This window comes from Podarcis tiliguerta (assembly GCF_965153285.1).
Source record: "Podarcis tiliguerta genome assembly, chromosome: 14".
NCBI classification, from domain to species: Eukaryota; Metazoa; Chordata; class Lepidosauria; order Squamata; family Lacertidae; genus Podarcis; species Podarcis tiliguerta.
In genome coordinates, this window is record NC_139547.1 from 23,880,593 (window position 1) to 23,899,548 (window position 18,956).

The window sequence follows — 18,956 nt, forward strand, 5'->3', positions numbered from 1 at the left end:
TCCTCTAGATGCATTTACTCTTCACTCTGTCCTTTAGAAACATCATTTAAGTGAAACAGCACGAACAACACAGGACATCTTTTCTTCTTCCTTCCCCCCAGCAAAACCCTTTTTTGGACTGCAAGGACGTGATCTCCCGTCATCCGTTCCATCTGAGTAGACAGTATAGTTACTCGTGCTGAATACCAGTTAAGATAGTCTTCAATTTCCTGGGTGGTGGTGATGATGTATTGACATTTCTCATGACCACTAACCTCTGGTTTTATCACCACGAGGCCTATCATTAGCACGTTGCTCAATCTTGCCATTGAACTACACCCCTTCGGAGTGTCAGTGATTGCATAGTGCGTAATGGCAGGTTCTTCTGGGGGGAAATAATGGGCATGAAGAGCAGTATACCCCAAAACACCTTGTCTGACTATACCTTCCAGGTTATAGTCATTATCAGCTCATTCACTCTTAGCAGGAAAATCTTTAGCCTCCTCATCATTACGTAAGATGTCTGCTGATGGCAGGGCACAGTCTGTAGTTTTGATATCAGGCTGTAGTTAAGCATGGATGCTAACAGGGCCAGATTAAGACTCTGAGAGGCCCTAAACAGCGAAAAGATTGTGGTGCCCCATACATAATCCAAACTAAGAACAATACTAAACCATAAAATTAAATATGTTTTTGGTTATGTTCATTCTGCCACTTATCTTAGTCACGTGGAATTAAAAGTGAAATAAAATTATACACCATACACTATTTTTTATGTATATGTAGAATCCGGAGAATCTTTATTTGCATCAGCCACTAGCCATAGCAATAAAATAAATAAAATAAAATAAAATGTACTGAAGATAAAGGTAAAAACTTAACTATAGAATTATAGTTGGGGGGGGTTACATCAATAATCAAATAATAGATGCTATTCTAATTTCCCCCACTAAAAACATTGCAGTTTTTGCTGTCACCTGATCACCTTGATCTGCTAGAAGAGAGGACACAGTAGCAATGGTTGAGCGACTCCGCATGCACAATAATACAGGAGTAATAAACTCACTCCTCAAATCTTTATAAAGAGTGCAAGCCACTATTTTTATGTATGTATATGAAAGACAACAATGAAGCAAGTACATATAATTCAGGAGAAGATATGAATAATAAACCAAATATTTATTGTGACACATGAGAGGATCTGATTTCCTCACATTATTTTCATCTATTTTAGTTGGACATCCCCTACTTCTATGTTTTTTGAAATATCAAATATCATATATATATATATTTATATATTCTCTCTTGTGCTGTCTCTGGTACCCCTGCTTTGATGGTGCTTAATCTACCTATTGGGCAGTCCAACACTGGGAGTGTGTGTGTGCGTGCTAAACTATCATTCTATCTCATTCACCAGCCTTTGGATACCACCAAATCTGACACCATTTTTTGCCTCAGACTTTGAGGTGAATGTGAAGATTTAATTCCTTGATAAATGTCCAGACAGGTGCTAACAGAATCCCCTTAAAGTTAACCAAATACCCTACAAAAAATAGGAGTGTATTCACATCTTTGGCTACCAATGAATTTTGCACTTGAAGTGGAAACTGAAATTTGTACCTAAATTGTTTTTTCTAACCATTCTTTGTCAAGTACAGTGGTACCTTGGAAGTCGAATGGAATCCATTCTGGAAGTCCGTTCAACTTCCAAAATGTTTGGAAACCAAAGCTCCTGTAGCCAACTGAAGCCGTGGAAGCCCCATCATACGTTCAGCTTCCAAAATTAGTTTGCAAACCGGAACAGTCATTTCCAGGTTTGTGGTGTTCGGGAGCCAAAACGTTTGAGAACTAAGCTGTTCGAAAACCAAGGTACAACTGTAATGAGAAAATAAATACTTTAATTTGAAAATATCAAAGGGGAGATGAATGTTTAGTGAATTTTACTGGAAAGAAAGATTTAAAAAACCCTGTGCCACCCTCAGCCATCCCACAAGAATAAGCTCAAAAACCAGCTCCCACTGATTTTTGTTTTTTAGTGCTATGAGAATGAGACAGTAAAGGGGAAGCTTCTTTTGCTGGGGAAGAAAAATTCCGAGAAAGTGGAGGGCAGATTTCAGCACAGGTTTGGGCAAAGTATCTGGAAATATGAAGGGAAGGTAAAAGAGTTCTGAGCAGGCAGGTAACCTTTCTTTTTGCGATGATGATGATTCCTAATCTCACACGCCCATCAGAAAGCCTTTGCTTCTCATGCCATGAAAATTGGCCTCCAATGTTATGAACAAAGAAAGAAGAATAACAATTCATATGTTCACCTCTCTCTTTTTTGGCCAGGGGGAGCAAGATGGAGAGGGAGAAGGATTACCTTTGCATTGGCCACTTTTCACAGGCCACATGTGCTTCATAAAACATTTGTACGCTTGCCAAAAAAATTAGACTGCCAGAATGATTTTCATGGATCACATCAACAACTATTATTAGCAAATTGTGCCGTTAACTTGATGCAAGCCATTTATTAGCTCTGGGGAGACTGGTGTATGACAAATGCCTCTGGTTCATGCATGCATGCAGGCGCGTGCACACACACACACACACACACCACTTTGTTTTTGTCTTCAAATAGTTAACAGCAGCCATGTTCCCACCACACATGTAAAATGCTGTGATGCCATTGTAAACAGTCATAGCTTCCCCAAAAGAATTATGGGAGCTGTAGTTTGTTAAGGGCGCTGAGGGTTGTTAGGAGATTCCTGCTCCTCCCCTCACAAAGCTCCAATACCCAGAGTGCTTTAACAATCCCTTTTCTCAGGGAACTGTGGGAATTGTAGCACTGGGAGGGGGAAATGTGTCTCCTAACAACTCTATGGCACCCTCAAAAATGACAGCTCCCAGAATTGCCAGTGCTGAGTTAGCAGAGGAAAATGAGCTTGAACCTGTTGCAATTAAAACACTATGGTCAATCTCAGAACATAAGAATGTGGTGGCTAGCTGCCCACCCGCAACTCTCCCCCAACTCCAAAGCTGACAAAACGAAGGGGGAAGGCCGCTGGCAAAGGGGTGTAGCTCCTCCCTTACCCCATCAGGGGAGGCTTGGGAGTTGTGGACGGGTGGGTGGCACGCCGAATGTCACCCCCCTCAGGATGACACCTGGGGCGATTCACCCCCACCGCACCCGCTTTCTTCGCTACTGAGCAAAGGGACTGTTTGACTTCATGTGGGAGTTCCGTAAAATAGGGTCCACAATATAGAATGTGTAGCTCCTGCATCCAAGCCATGGGGGACCACTGACAGTGACCCCCCCCCAAAAGACCTTAGTGCAAAGGCAGAAGTCTAAGGGGTCAGGCAGTCCCTGAGGTATCTTGGACTCAAGTTATTAAGGGCCTTGTAAAGTAATGCAAGAGCCTTGAACCTCATCTGGTAGCATATGGGCAGTCAGTGCAAGCTTCTGAGCACCAGAGTTATGTCCTGGCGATAGGCTTTTCCAATCCGCAGTCTATCCACAGTGTTTTGCACCATCTGGAGCCTTTGGATCAGGCCCAAGGGCAGCCCCACTTTGAGCGCACTGTGCTGATCAACGAGTGGATGGTAAGTGATTTGGGAAAGCCATAGCACCGCACAGACATTAAGCATTGTTATTATTTCACATTTGAAAATCAAAAGCTTCCTGCAAGAGAAAGCAGGGAGGAGAGCGTGCAGCTCTTTCAAAAAAAAGAGAAAGAAAGTCGGTCCCATTCCTTTAAATTAATGGTCCCCGCAGCGAGATGTGGGTGGCGGGGGCGAGAGGATTTGTTCCTCGAAATGGTTAACACCATCACAAAACTTGGTCCCTGAAGGGAATATGGAAGGAAGGAATCTGTCCATCAGCCACAGAAAAAGCAAGCTCTCAGACATTTAATCATATTACAGCTCCCCAAGCCATCCAAGCCAATTTAATCAAATTGTATCATGGACATGGTGTTATTGTTTTCCAAGCCTATTAGCAAAATAAAAGTTAGCACTTATTAAATGAGGAGCCTTTTGCATGCTGATTGCCTTGCTAATTTGGGGTTGATTGTTTCCTTGTTTTTTGCCTCTCAGGAAGAAAAGAGGGATTCTTGGATCACTGATATGTAAATATGTAAGTTCCGGGGAATCTTAAGATGAAGTGACTGAACAAGGGGGAAAAGCAGGACCTGAGTTAAAATGATGAGTGAGTTAAACTCTTCTTAAGTGTGGTAAAATACGCTGCACTGTGGAGTACTGTGAGGGAAGCACCATTGATCCGTCGCATTACCTCTGCCTTGCCTGAAGAAGGACCCATATCCAGTCCCTGATGGCATCGCCAGGTAGCACTGGAAGAGACCGCTCTCTGAAATCCCAAAGAGCCGCTGCTAGTCAGTGTTGCCAGTACTGAGCTACATGGTCCAGTGGTTTGATGTGATATAAGACAGCTTCCTGCGTGTAAGCCACAAGTTAAGAAAAGCCCTGCTGCTTCAGCATCCTGTTCTCCCTGTGGCCAGCTAGACAGATGCCTATGGGAAACCAGCAAGCAGGCCCTGAGTATAACAGTTCTCCCACCAGGAATTTTTATTATTATTATTAATGTGAATTCTATTTGTCCAAAGTTCTCCTAATGAACACATTTTCATATCCAGTTTTGACTTACATACACATTTTTGCAAGCCATTTCTCCTGATACAGTGCATTTTGGTATGTTATTCATTGATACATTCCTTTTTGTAATGCACGCTTCCCCCTAATGCAGGCATAGGCAAACTCGGCCCTCCAGATGTTTTGGGACTACAATTCCCATCACCCCTGACCACTGGTCCTGTTAGCTAGCGATGATGGGAGTTGTAGTCCCAAAACATCTGGAGGGCCGAGTTTGCCTATGCCTGTCCTAATGTATGCATGTTTGTAAGCACTGTTTGGTTAGAGAACTGTGTTCCAAAATTTGGATAAGAATTTTGAAGTACAGTGGTGCCTCGCAAGATGAAAAGAATCCGTTCCGCGAGTCTCTTCGTCTAGCGGTTTTTTCGTCTTGCGAAGCAACCCTATTAGCGGATTAGCGGATTAGCGCTATTAGCGGTTTAGCGGCTATTAGCGGCTATTAAAGGCTTAAGGGATTAGCGGATTAGCTGCTAAAAGGCTATTAGCAGCTTAGTGCCTTAGAAAAAGGGGGTGGGGAGAGGGGAAAAAATCGCAGGAACTCGCAAGACATTTTCATCTTGCGAAGCAAGCCCATAGGAAATTCGTTTTGCGAAGCACCTCCAAAACGGAAAATCCTTTCGTCTAGCGGGTTTTCCGTCTTGCGAGGCATTCGTCTTGCGGGGCACCACTGTATACCTATGTTCAGGTTCTCATGTTGTTTCAGAAAAGGTGAATTTGATAGATTTGGCTTTAAGTGTGAACTGAATCTAAGTTATCCCCATCCCTAACACACACACACACACACACACACACACACACATTTCAATGATTAATAGACAGGAAAGTAGATATTTTGGCTCCTCTCAAATTAAAGAATGACTATGCTATTTAGATAAGCCAACAAAGGTGTGCACCGTTGCTCATGGGATCCAAACATAATGCTTCCCTCCAATATATAATACCCGTTAGCTTAAATACTTTGTTAAGAGGACTTGGGGTAAGCTGGCTGTTTTATACATCTAGCGCAGATATTTCTGAACAGGCAATGAGGAAACATATGGTTACAACCTGTAGTTATATGTTCTGTAAAATATTATTAAAACCATATGATTTCATTCTTTCCTGCTTTTTTTTTTAAAAAAAAAAAAGAAACGGATGTAAAGTTAATGCTGAGAGAGACTTAGCATAGCAAGGCTTTAAGTCTTTACTTTTCATCATTAATAACATTTTTATAAAAAAAAAAAACATGAATTGGACCATATGCTTGCTTCTATAATTTAAAGAAGGCTACCCTTTTAATATTTAAGCATGAGTTAGAACTCCCTCAGGCAACCTTATCAACAAGTTGGTGATCAGGAATTGGGGGGGGGGGGCTACTTAGGCAGTTAATGAAACCCCTCCTTCGAGGAATGGTTGGGTGTGTTTTACAGTTTTGTTTTATGGCTGGGGGCCTTTTGACGTTGTTTCCTGCTTGGCAGGGGTTTGGACCCGATGGCCCTTGTGGTCTCTTCCAACTCTATGATTCTATTCTATGATTATATGATTCTATGACTCCTCAACTGAATGTTGGAAGATTTGGGGCAGACAGCAGAAAGTTCTTCTTCTCACAGCACCAGTGACGAAGCTGCATGATCCACTACCAGGGGTGGAGAGAAGGTGGGGGCTTGGCTGGCACCCCCCCCATGGGGCACGATGTGCATCCCAGGGGCATGGCACACCACCCATGGGGGCGTGTCCCAGGGCTGCAGCACACATTATGAGGGCATGGCAGACCGCCTGTGGGGGTGTGGCACCTGGGGCGCGTGGGGGTGTGCAGCGTGTGTCCAGGGGGGCCACCGCGATGGCACCCTTCTGGATAGTGGTCCAGGGGCGGTCCGCTCCCTCCGCACCCCCATTCCTCCACCTTGGCTTAGGTCTTGGGATGTATCCCTCCCAGCCCCCCAGCTGGGGGAACTGGGGCACATCAAGGTAAATGGGATGTAGGGGTGCTCTGCCAGTGTAGCAGGCAGCCAGGCCTATATCCCCCGCACGCAGGGTAGTTCACTGATGACCTCTCAGTGTATGGCCAGTGACACCCATATATATATAACCCCTTTAAGAGTGGACCCTGGAATCTGTGCCACAGGGGGGTAAATCACCACTTCACACACACACCCCATTGTAGGGAAGAAAAGACTAAAGGATTCTACCCAAGGCCAAAGTTGTGACAAACTGCTACAAGGAAGACAAAACCTGCCAATTGTTTCAGAGTGTAAATTAAGTAAGTCCACATTCCAGTGTGAACCAAATGAATTTCCCCTCAATCCCTATAATTAACCAAAAAAAGTTAATTGCATTTTGCTTGCCTTTGTGTTCACTTGATACAAAATACATTTCCACTCTAGAATAGGCGGGTCAGGGAATACAACATACAAGCCAATCATTTGATGGGAGTAGAAACAGGGACTGAAGAATCTGTCAATTTCATTATTATTATTTTTACTTTCTCTTTTTTCCAGTTTCAAATTCAGTCCTCCACATTTATTTATTTGCTTTTTAAACCATGTCGTGAAAATTCTGTAGCATTTTAGAGCAAATTTCTACCAATTAGCACATTTTTGTATTCACTTTTGACAAATGCATACATCTTTGGAAGCAATTTCTCTTAATATAATGTATTTTTGTATTTTATTTTATTAGTATATATTTTTTATTCACACTTTCCCCTAATACATGCATATCTGTGAACAATGTTTGACAAGAGAACTGCATCACAACTTTTGAATAAGTGCAGATTTCAACGGATGACACTATTTTGGTTCTCATGTTGTTTCAGAAAGTGAGAATTGGATAGACTTAGCTGAGCACTTAGAAAAAGATGCTGCGATTACTAAGACCCAGCATCGGTTTCTCAAAAAATGCTGTTCTAGCCTGCATCAACAGAAGTTTAGTGTCTCAATCAGGGAAATAATAGTACCGCTGTATTCTGCCTTCATCAGACTACACCTGGAGTAGTGTCCATCTCTGGGCACCACAGTCTAAGGATATTGAAAAGCTGGAACATGTGCAGAAGAAGGCACCCAAGATGATAAAGGATCTGGAAACTAAGCCTTATGAGGAACGGTTGAGGGAGCTGGGTATGTTTAGCCTGGAGAAGAGTCTCGAGAACCTGGAGCCTTGAGAGGAGATATGATGACCATCTTCAAATATCTAAAGAACTGTCACATGGAAGATGAAGCAAGCTTGTTTTCTCCTGTTCTGGAGGCTAGGATCCAAACCAATGGATTCAAGTTACAAGAAAGAAGATTCCGACTACACATCAGGAAGAACTTTCTGGCAATAAGAGCTGGTGGACTCTCCTTCCTTGGAGGTTTTTAAGCAGAGGTTGGATGGCCACCTGCCATATATGAACTAGTTGAGATTTCTGCATTACAGGGCTTTGGACTATATGACTTTTGGGGTCTCTTCCCACTCTGCAATTCTATAATTCTATGATTCAGCTCAAACTGAACTGAATTTCTCCCCCATTCCTAGGTAGGGAGAAGGAAATGCAGCATCCCATAATGCTTTTGCACGACTACTCCCGCACCCCACCCCAAAAAAGGGCAATGCCAAGGGACCTGGAATCCATCCCCATGAAAGTCTGTGTGCTTGGAACATTCCCATTCATTGTGGACGGTGGAAAGAAACACCAGGAAATGGCATCTCATCCTCCGCCTGATGCAGATGCCCCCCTCATCACTCTTTCTGAACTCCCCAGATTTGTTTACATTTTGGGTGACAAGACACAAAGCAGAAATGCAAACTGCGGAGAGAAAGAAGGGAAGCGGGGGTGTCAATGTGGCCATGAGTGGGGATCTTTGGAAGCAGCTTGCTCTAGTTTTGAGAATACACATTTGGATTCTTGCAGTGCCTGGCCCCCCGTCCTCAACCCATGTCGTGGGTAAATTCCAAGGGTGTGATTCATCTCGACATGACAGTCCACTTCTCTTTCCCTGCCAAACAGTCACTTTGCAGAACATGAGAAAGAGAGAGAGAGAGAGAGAGAGAGAGAGAGAAAGTCAATTTCATCCATATACCATGACAATATTCACACACCCACTCCTCCAAAAGAGATGTTTTTCCTATGAGAATTTTTTTGCAATTTACAACAGAACAATTGTAGGATTTTCAGACCATCTTTCTTCTTATTATTATTTTCTAAAGTTCCTTCTCACAATTCATGGCAGCAGCTGAGATTACCACCACAATGAAGGTGTCAGGAAGAGGGGGGAAATTGCATTTAAATCCTTGATAACCTTTTAAGGTCAGACACCAATAAGGAGGGGGGAAAAAAGGATCGCCCTTGAAGTATAGGTTCCAATTTTAGTTTGGGTGACTACAATAATATTACTTATAATCAGAGACGCGCAGGAAAAACAGATATGTGAGCCACAATCAAAGCTACCACCAGATATGTTTGTCTAGGAACTCTAGTCTCGCTGGCAAGATATCTATCATCTCCTTCATTTGCTTATCTCCTTCTATGGAGAATAGGTCTTATCTAATATCACAGGACTTTTTACAACCCCAGTTGGAAAGGTCTCCCTGGTCACACGCACCTTTGGCTAAAAAAAGGAAGGTCGTTGATTGCCTATATGTTTTTCTTTAACGTGAGTGCGTATCAGAGAACAATGCAAATTTTAATTACGCTCTGACTTCCCCTCCCACCTCCACACACACAAATGGGTTAACACGGGGCTGAAGAACTCATTGTGCAAAATGTTATGAACTTATCTGTAGGCTTGCCAGGCAAACCCAGGCATTGTTGTAGTCACAAGGAAAGTAAAAGGAAATATCTTCCCATCAAGGAAAACATCATTTTAAGATTAAATTATAAATTGGAGGGCACTGTGTGACATGGGGAGGGGAAGGAAATGCTTAGCATTGTCACAGAGCCTCATAGAAAACAGTGAGGGGTATCAACATAGTGGTCTCTGCCACTGTTTGTGTGCTTAAAGCAATTATGCTGGAAAAAGCTCCTAGAGCATCTTCAAAAAATCACTAAAAATAAATAAAAATGCAGTCCCTGCCCTGAGGCAAACTCATGCCCCAAACTCTTGATGTTACAAGCTTCATATATTGACCACCTGGATGGAACTGGGTTGCTCATAGTTCATAGATCGGAGGCAGAAGGTGGGGGAGACATTCAATTGAAATTCCAGCCCTCCAAGTGTCCCTATTTTCCAGATTTACAGAAGCCGTCCCAGTTTCTGAGTTGATCCTAGAATGTCCCACTTTTTCTTAGGATGCCCATAATTGCATTGGACAAATATTGGAGCATATGCGATTTGGAAGTGGGGGGGGGGAGTTCTGGAGGTCAGCTAGAGAGCCCTAGAAGGCCTCCTTTGAGCCCTAGCTGCAGAGTTCCCCACCCCGGGTATATATAATTAAATCTACCTAATTAGCTAAAGCATGTAGGACAGAGGACCATCCAACCTTTGCTTAAAAACCTCCAAGGAAGCAGATTCCTATGGGAAGCCTCCAAGTCCTGCCTTAGCCCATCTTGAACTTGCTCTCATGTTCCAGGGTGCTCATTTATTTGGAGCAAGAATCCCCCACCCACCTAAAGAATGATATTTGACAAGGAAAAGCTTGCCCTCTCAATTCAGAAGCTTGAAACAGACCAGTCAGCCCTTGTGACATATAGAATCAGTCCTGCTAGGCCATAATATCTGTAAAATATAAATGAACCCATTCTCAGTGAGCCAAGGGGGAGGATAAATGGACTTGGGTCCATATAATTTTCCTTCTTTCTCCCTTCTTCCCATTGCCTCCCCAACAATAGTGATGCAGCCGGAAGCATTCATCCACTCAATGGCTGAGTTTGGAGGCAGCAAGCAAACAGGCTGGGAAGATGCCAGTCTCCTTATTGGCATGTTTGTTCCAAGTGAGATTTATCACCCCAGTCATTGAGAGTCCACACCAGGCTGCACCTTCATTAATCTTTTCCACTTCCCTTTGAATGAGGACACTGTCGATGGGGAAGTGTATAGTCTCAGGTCACTTTCAGAATCAATGGTGCCGATTAAGGCTGCACACACACACACACACAGAGAGAGAGAGAGAGAGAGATGATGATGATGATGATGATGATGATGCCTCTATGGCAAATCCTTCCATTTGCTATAATATTAATTTTTTTTTATAACTACGTAGTTATAATGGGGCTGCAACCTGAAATAGATTCAACGAGTAGATTAAACAACTCAAACACTAGTAGATTAATTGGTTATTTGGTTGGTATACCCCTGCAACCTACAAGAACACAGCCTGTGTTGAGAAAGTTATAAAATAGCTTGGGCATTGGATAAGTTGCTGTAAGCATATAGAACAATCACAAACAGTCTAACCATTTGGTGGAAAAATGTCAGTAGTGTAATGCTGGCAAACAGCAAAGTTTTGATGATCTCACGAGAAGACGTGCAGCAACAAATTTTGCGCATTTACAGGATCATCTCCCACACCTAACACTGAAAACTCAGGATGGGTTCTCTCTATCCGGAATTTGGATGAAGTCAAGTTGCATATTCGCCCTAGTTTGTTTGTTTACTCATATTTCGCTCATTTTCATTTATTTATGTATGTCTCGCCTTTAGAATGAATGCTTTTCCAAGGCAGTTGACAACATTACCTTTAAGTGATAAAATTTCAAAAATGATATGGCATATAGATAGACACACATGCAATGCAAATGAATATATATTCAACTGAGTCATATTCAGAGAAGACACACTGAAATGCTATTAACTGCAAAAGGTCTACTCTGAGTAGCACTGGATATAACACATAAAAAGGCGCAGAAGAGGGACTGAGAATACAGCCTGCTCATTTAGCCAGCTGTCTCCTTCCATTTATAAATAGCTTTGTATGAAATACTGTACCTTGACGCAACAAAACAAACAAAAAATCCCCCAAAAAATCATGAACAAAACTCTATCACCTACCTACTTTTTTTCCCAAATGCTTTTTATTTATTTTCACAAACATAAATAAAACTTAAACTTTTACATTCAACATTTTGTATCATCTTATTTACCTTGTGCAGTTTCGCGCCCGGACTTCCCTGCTTCGGTTTTCCTAATTTACATCTTCTCTTACAGATTCTTATTTACCCTCTATTCACATCACAGGATTTATGTTAGCCCTGCTACAGTTTTTAAACTTCTGCAGTTAATTCGTATGTGCACAACAAATTAACTCCACTCCTCTTCAAACTTTGTCACTTTTTGGTCTCGAAATTTATAGGTCATTTTCGCCAATTCTACATACTCAAATAATTTTGTCTGCCACTCCATTAAAGTTGGGATCACCTGGGATTTCCACTTTTGGACCACGAGAATCCTAGCGGCAGTCGTGGCATACAGAAATAGTTTACGATCTTCTTTTCTCACTTAATCCTATAAATCCCTAATAAAAAGGGATAATAGGAGATGAAGTGAGAAAAGAAGATCTATCACCTACCTACTAATTATCTACCTATCATTCCACATCTGTGGGGCCAAAAATAAAAAGGTTGTGTGTGGGCCACTACCCTAAACTTCCCCTGAAGCTCATCTAATTTTTGCTGATTCAACAGGTACAAGTTGTCCTTCCAATCACTTGGTTGTGAGCCCGTATGAGTATGCCACATTCTTTTAGCTTTTTCACCCTCTTTACTTGGGTACAAAGCAAGATGGTTGCTAATATGAATATAATAACTACAGCAAGGCTAGATGCTGTGTTGGAAGCCGAATAATAAATATGCAAGAGTGGAACAAATTAAAGAGATAAAAGTGCTGTTGCTTGCGGGGGGAGGGGGAGGACCTTTGTGAACTCTACGCTCACCAGAAATGGTTTGCAGAATAGTTTAGCTGTCCTTCCAGAAAACAAAAATTAATTTGCTTTGGCCAAATTAAAATTAATTAAAATTATGCAATGTTGCCCTTGTGTTAATTTTAATGGCGAGGTTGTTGTGATTTAAGGCTACAATTAGTTCTAGTGTTTGAAAGAGAAGCACTGTAATCGAGACAGGACATTTTAATAATCCTGGTTATAAACATTTAATACATCATCTTTAGGGACTCACAAACACATTGTAATTAACTTTTACAACTGAAATAAATCAGATTGCATTAGCATATTGCAAAAGGAAAAAATCATTTGCATGATTGAAAACAGCTTTGGAAAATTATGTATAACAGGCTTTCATGTAAACATCAATGTGAACTGCTCACAAACTTGTACTGTTTTATTACAGGAGGCTGTCTTTTCTTTTCTTTTTAAAAAATATCAGTTTAAAATAATGGGGAAAAAATCCCTTTCCTCCATTGAGAATGTGTCCCCCTTCACTATCATCTTTACTGCTGTGCCAAAAATTCCTCTTTTTTCTTTTTCTTTTTTTTGACTGTCCTCCATCCATTGATGAGAAACAAAATTGGATTCCAAATTATCAAGGGAGGAGGAAAGGGGTTTTTTTGGAATTCTCAGGGGTAGTTTGCCTGGTTTTTTGTTTGTTGGATTTACATTACTTTTGAAGTGTCTGTGGGGCGTCTGTGAGTGTCTTCTCTTTTATTCTACCGATCATCTCGCCAGTGGCCTGTCCTCTGCAGTCTCCCTGGGTTCCCTCCCCACACATCCATTAAAACTCAGAGGAAGGCCTTGTGCAGGGGTCAGTAACCTTTTTTAGTCGGGGGCCGGTCCACTGTCCCTCAGAACTTGTGGGGGGGGGGGACTATATCTTTTTTTTGGGGGGATGAATGAATTCCTATGCCCCACAAATAACCCGGAGGTGCATTTTAAATAAAAGGACACATTCTGCTCATGTAAAAGCACACTGATTTCTGGACCATCCATGGGCCGGATTGAGAAGGCGATTGGGCCAGATCCGGCCCCCGGGCCTTAGTTTGCCTACCCATGGCCTTGTGTGTTAACTCCTGCCATGAGGCTCTCTCAGATCAGGAAGCGTGGGCAGCAGGGTTGGCTGCAGGTAGGCTGGAGAAACGTATACACACAAACACACGCCACCCTCAGCCAGCTCATAACAATATGTTAATCTCAATTTAACCTCACACCTGCAGACATATTGAGGCAGAAACATGGAACCGCTCTGCCACCATGTCCATAGGGAGAGGGTCATTTCTTCCTGTGGGCTGTTCTCCCCCTTCTCTTTGGCAATTGATCTAATGAAACAGTTAGTTAATTAGCGACAGAAGTTAAGCCTACTGCATAATTAACAAGACATTTACCTAAAATCAATAAACTAATTGCCACACCTACTGTACGTTGGGAACGTATTTCTATCCTATTGAGGAAGACTCATTTATATCCTGTGTGTTAACATCATGAGAGGTGGGTTGTTCCGCAGACCAAACTGATCTGTTAAGTGATAATTTATTGAACAATCAATTAAACTTTTTAGCCTTGTAAATATAAACAGGTAATGAAGAGCCAAGGCCACCAGTTGATTGGTACACTGTAGAGTTCATACAGAGCTATTCTTATTTTGTTTTTGTTTTTCTTAATGACCGACTTTGAGATACAATCTGGGAAAGGGGGATTTTTTCTTTCTTTCTGAAAATCATTTATAGTATAAACAAGTGTTGTTTTATTTTCTCTTGAAAAACATGTGTTTTAGAGCAGAACCAGGATGCAACTTAGATGTGCTGCAAACTGGCTGTCCTTTAAATCCAAGCAACTAAAGCAGTAATAGTATTGAACAAGGGGGAACTTACTGCCAAGTCAACCTTCACAGTTTTGCACCGTCAACAATGCTCTTATGTCCAAATGACATATATATATAAACTTTTATTCATTTTACAAACACAGGATACTTATATAGCTATATAACAATGTATTTAATTAATTTACATTATTGTAATATGTTAATTATAATATGATATATATATTCTCATGGAACTTATTATTCCAAATTAATAACTTTACAATATCCAAAATTCTTTCAAGCCTGTTTGAGACTGTGGGGGGAGAGGAGGAAGAACATCCCCCCCCCCCATGATTTTGCAATACATCATTGTTGTTATAAATGTCCCAAAGCAGCTTACAGTTATAAAAGCATGCATGATTTAAAATTTAAAATACATCAAAAAGATAAAAGAACATTAATTGACCAAAACTGCTCATTGTGCACATAAAAGGGGCTTCAATGTCTGTTAGATGTCCAGTGTATCTAACCCCGTCTTGATTTCATCTCATTTGTTAATAGGCTCTGGAGAAAGAGACCCTCTTATGGTAGAAAGGTGAATTCCAAGTTGCAAATGAGGGTTAAAAGTGGGTCCCACTGAAGGCTAGATTAGAGACCAGGGAGACCCTGTCTGATTTGAACTCTGAAGCTTTCAGATTCAATCTGAATTCTCTGTCCACTAGACCACAGAAATTCATGGCAAACCTGCATTAACCCCAATTAGGTAGCATAATCAAATGCTGACACATCCCACTTTAAAGACTTGCAACGATCCCCTTTTATTTTATTTTTCATACAATGAACTTTATCATGAGATAAATGTAAAGGTAGAGAGCGACAGATCAGTCTCTGTTGCATTTGCATCATAATTCAGTTCCATAATTCATAATTCTCAAATTACACAGAGGCATATTGATAATATTTTTGAGGTGAGCATCACCAAATTGAATAAATTGGGACAATCAAAGGATACCTATATCCTGCTCTGGTCTGTTCTGGTGGGTGTGGTTTCAGCTAAGCTCCCCACATTTCCACAGCAAATTATTTTTTGAAAAATGAATGGACATTCATAACACTTTTTTTGCATGCAATTTTGCTTGGGACACAGAAATTTTGCTCTAACATATTGCAGTTTTGTAGGATTTTCAATACTATATGCATTTCAATGTAAAGGCAATCCTTGTTTTGTGCAGGTGTTACATTCTGGACCCCATGTGCATTGGTGGAGCCGGCATAAGCCCACTCCACCCTGCTCTGCCCTGCCCTTTTTCCAGATGTCTTTACGACATTTTGGGGCTACTTCTGGGTTCGGCGCCATGTGGGTATGCACGGTCATGTGTCATTTGGACATGCCTAAATCATTTGTTGCCTGTGTGCTTTATTTGTTTCTTTAATAATAATAATAATAATAATTATACCCCGCCCATCTGGCTGGGCTTCCCCAGCCACTCTGGGCGGCTTCCAAAAGAATATTAAAATACTGTAATACATCAAACATTAAAAGCTTCCCTAAACAGGGCTGCCTTCAGATGTTTTCTAAAAGTCTAAATTGATATCCTGCCTGGGATAACAGTACTGTATATACTTTCACCCTGTGCATTTTATTCCACATTAACTTGGCTGGAAAACTGCATTGAACAATTTGAAGAACTGCAATTTTCAAAGGATGGCTGTGTTTTGCTCTGCATATTGTTTGGGGAAGTACGAATTAGGCAAGTTCGCCTTTAAATGTGAACTGAATCGGATGTCTCCCCCATCCCTAGTAAGGCTTTGTTGATGGGAAGAAAGTGACAAAATTGTTCATGTAGGCATAACTTTCAGCAGCCATTTCTGACAGGCTGAGGGTCTGCGTTCATCCATTCCTCACTCATTTATCCTATTGCATTCTAAGTGAGATGTTATCCAACATCAGCTGTCTTACCTTACACAAAGGTTGATCATCAGGTGCCCCCCCCAATACTAGGAAGCTGTCCACAGTTTTAAGAATGATCACGACATGTGTGTCAAATGGTTTTGTCATGCTTGTAATTCTTCATCACATTTATGACTACATTTCCTATCTAAACTTAAGTGACACAGTTCAAAATAGAACACCCTTAAAATTGATTTTGCGCTCTCCCCATTTCGACGGCCTCCCAGAGCTAACTTCCTCCCTTTCAACAGTTTCCCGCACAACCTTGCATTTTTAAGTCTATTCAACAAACTGTTCCCAAAAACAAAACAAAAATAAGTTTTATTTTTCAGCTCTTTTGAACCGCTGGATGCTGTCACGCTTTTTGCTGATACAATCAAACCTCAGTTGTCAAACATTCTGTTCCAGAAGCCCATTTGGCTTCCGAAATGTTCGACAACCAAGGTGCAGCTTACAATTGGCTGCAGGAGTTTCCTGCACTCAAGCGGCAGCCGCGTTGGACATTCGGCTTCCAAAAAACGTTCAAAAATCGGAACACTTACTTCCAGGTTTTCAGTGTTTGGGAGCCGAAACGTTCCAAAACGAAGGCATTTGGGAACCGAGGTTTGACTGTAGCAGAAGCATACTGCCTCAACATCTGGAAAAGATAGTTGCTGACCAGAGTCCTATTCAGACATTGTATAGGGAAACCTAAACTCACAGGGTTCCCGATTACAAGTGCATTCAGCCAAGCATGTTTACAGCACATGAGACAAGGTGAGGCAACTGCCTCAGGTGACAGGATCCACTGGGGCAAAAAACCCAGCCCCCAAGGAATGTGTTGCACATTGCAACTGCCATGTAGGCAGCGAAAGAATACCTTCCAACATTTCTCCAATGAAAATAGGGACGTCCCATTCCATACTGATAATTTTACTATTTATATACCACACATCTTACTGGCTTGCCCCAGCCACTCTGGCCAGCTTCCAGCAGATATAAAAACACAATAAAACATTCTTTTTTTAAAAAAAAAAACAAAACACCTCCCCTATACAGGATTGTCTTCAGATGGTCAGATAACTCCATACCCTCCAACACTTCACCAATTAAAATAGGGACATCCTAAGGAAAAGTGGGATATTCTGGGATCAAATCAGAAACTGGGATGGCTTCTCTAAATCAGGGGCATCTCTGGGAAATAGGGACACTTGGAGGGTCTGCAACAGCTGCATCATGCTCCTTGGAGACTGGATCTGCCATCTCTTCTGCAGATCCCACCCCTCCCCAATGTTGTCTCTACAGTGTCCTTGGTGAATAGGAAACACCACTGGCCTCCTTCCAGTGGCGTAGCAAGTGGGGTGCGGTGGGTGCGGTTCGCCCCGGGTGTCATCACTGAGGGGGTGACAAAATGGCAAAAATATGTTTTTAAAATAAAATTTTAAAAATTGGGCTCATGACACTTTTTTGGGAAAAAATAACTCCAGCATCCCCCCGCACCCCCTTCCTATGCCAATGGTAGCTAGGTGAGATGGGGGGCACTGGGCGTCACACCGCTGGGCCTGCAGCATGCCTGAGCCATGCATCTCTCCTGAGGGGGAGGTGGCGGGCAGACTGCCTGCAAGCTCCGTGCTGCTTTTTCAGGCAACGCGGGGCTTGCGTCTGCCCACTGCCTCAGAAGAAGAGTTTGGATTTGATATCCCGCTTTATCACTACCCAAAGGAGTCTCAAAGCGGCTAACATTCTCCTTTCCCTTCCTCCCCCACAACAAACACTCTGTGGGGTGAGTGGGGCTGAGAGACTTCAAAGAAGTGTGACTAGCCCAAGGTCACCCAGCAGCTGCGTGTGGAGGAGTGGGGAAGCGAACCCAGTTCACCAGATTACGAGTCCACCGCTCTTAACCACTACACCACACTGGCTCTCAGCTACCCTACAGCTGAGGGGGAGGCTGCGGATAGGCTCCACGCAGTGTGCCCTGCCTTGGCTCACTCCGCCCCCATGGGCAGCTTGCCCCGCCCCCAGCTGCAGGACGCCCACACTGCACCGGGCACCCGAGCGGCTAGCTACGCCGCTGCCTCCTTCCACCCTTGTTCCTGATGTAGATCTTTATTCCTCCCTTATTTCTGATGTCGATCTTCACTCACCCTCCCTGCAGGAGAGGGAATTTTGGGGTTTGCCTCAGGTGCCAAAATACCTTGAGTCAGTTGTGGTGGTAGTACAGGGGGAAGTCAGGAGTAGCATATGACTGACCCTACTATCCCTCCACAGATAGAATTTAAGAACTCTAGGGATCTTTGGGAACTGGAATGGGACAACAAGGGAGCAAAATAATTTGTGTGCTCACCAGGAGGTTGCACAAATGTCTGTAAGAACATAAGAACATGAGAAGAGCCTGCTGAATTGGCACATATAGTCCAACATCCTGTTCTCACAGTTTCCAGCCAGGTGGTTGTGGGAAATGGGCAAGCAGAACATGAGCACAATAGCGCTCTCCCTTCTTGTGGCTTCCAGCAACTGGTATTAAGAAGAATTACTATCTCTGACCATGGAGTCAGGTCATAGACATCATGGATAGTAGCCATTGACCATAGTGATGCACCATGGGTGCAAACTAGCATTACTCTGGCGTAGTTGCCATCCAGCATTACTCATAGAGGCAGGGTCATTAACATCTACACAGTTCACATAGTTTCTGGAAGGGTTCTTAACAGACCAGTTTGTTTGGGGAGATAGAAGTAAACGCATTAACTTCTGGCCTGT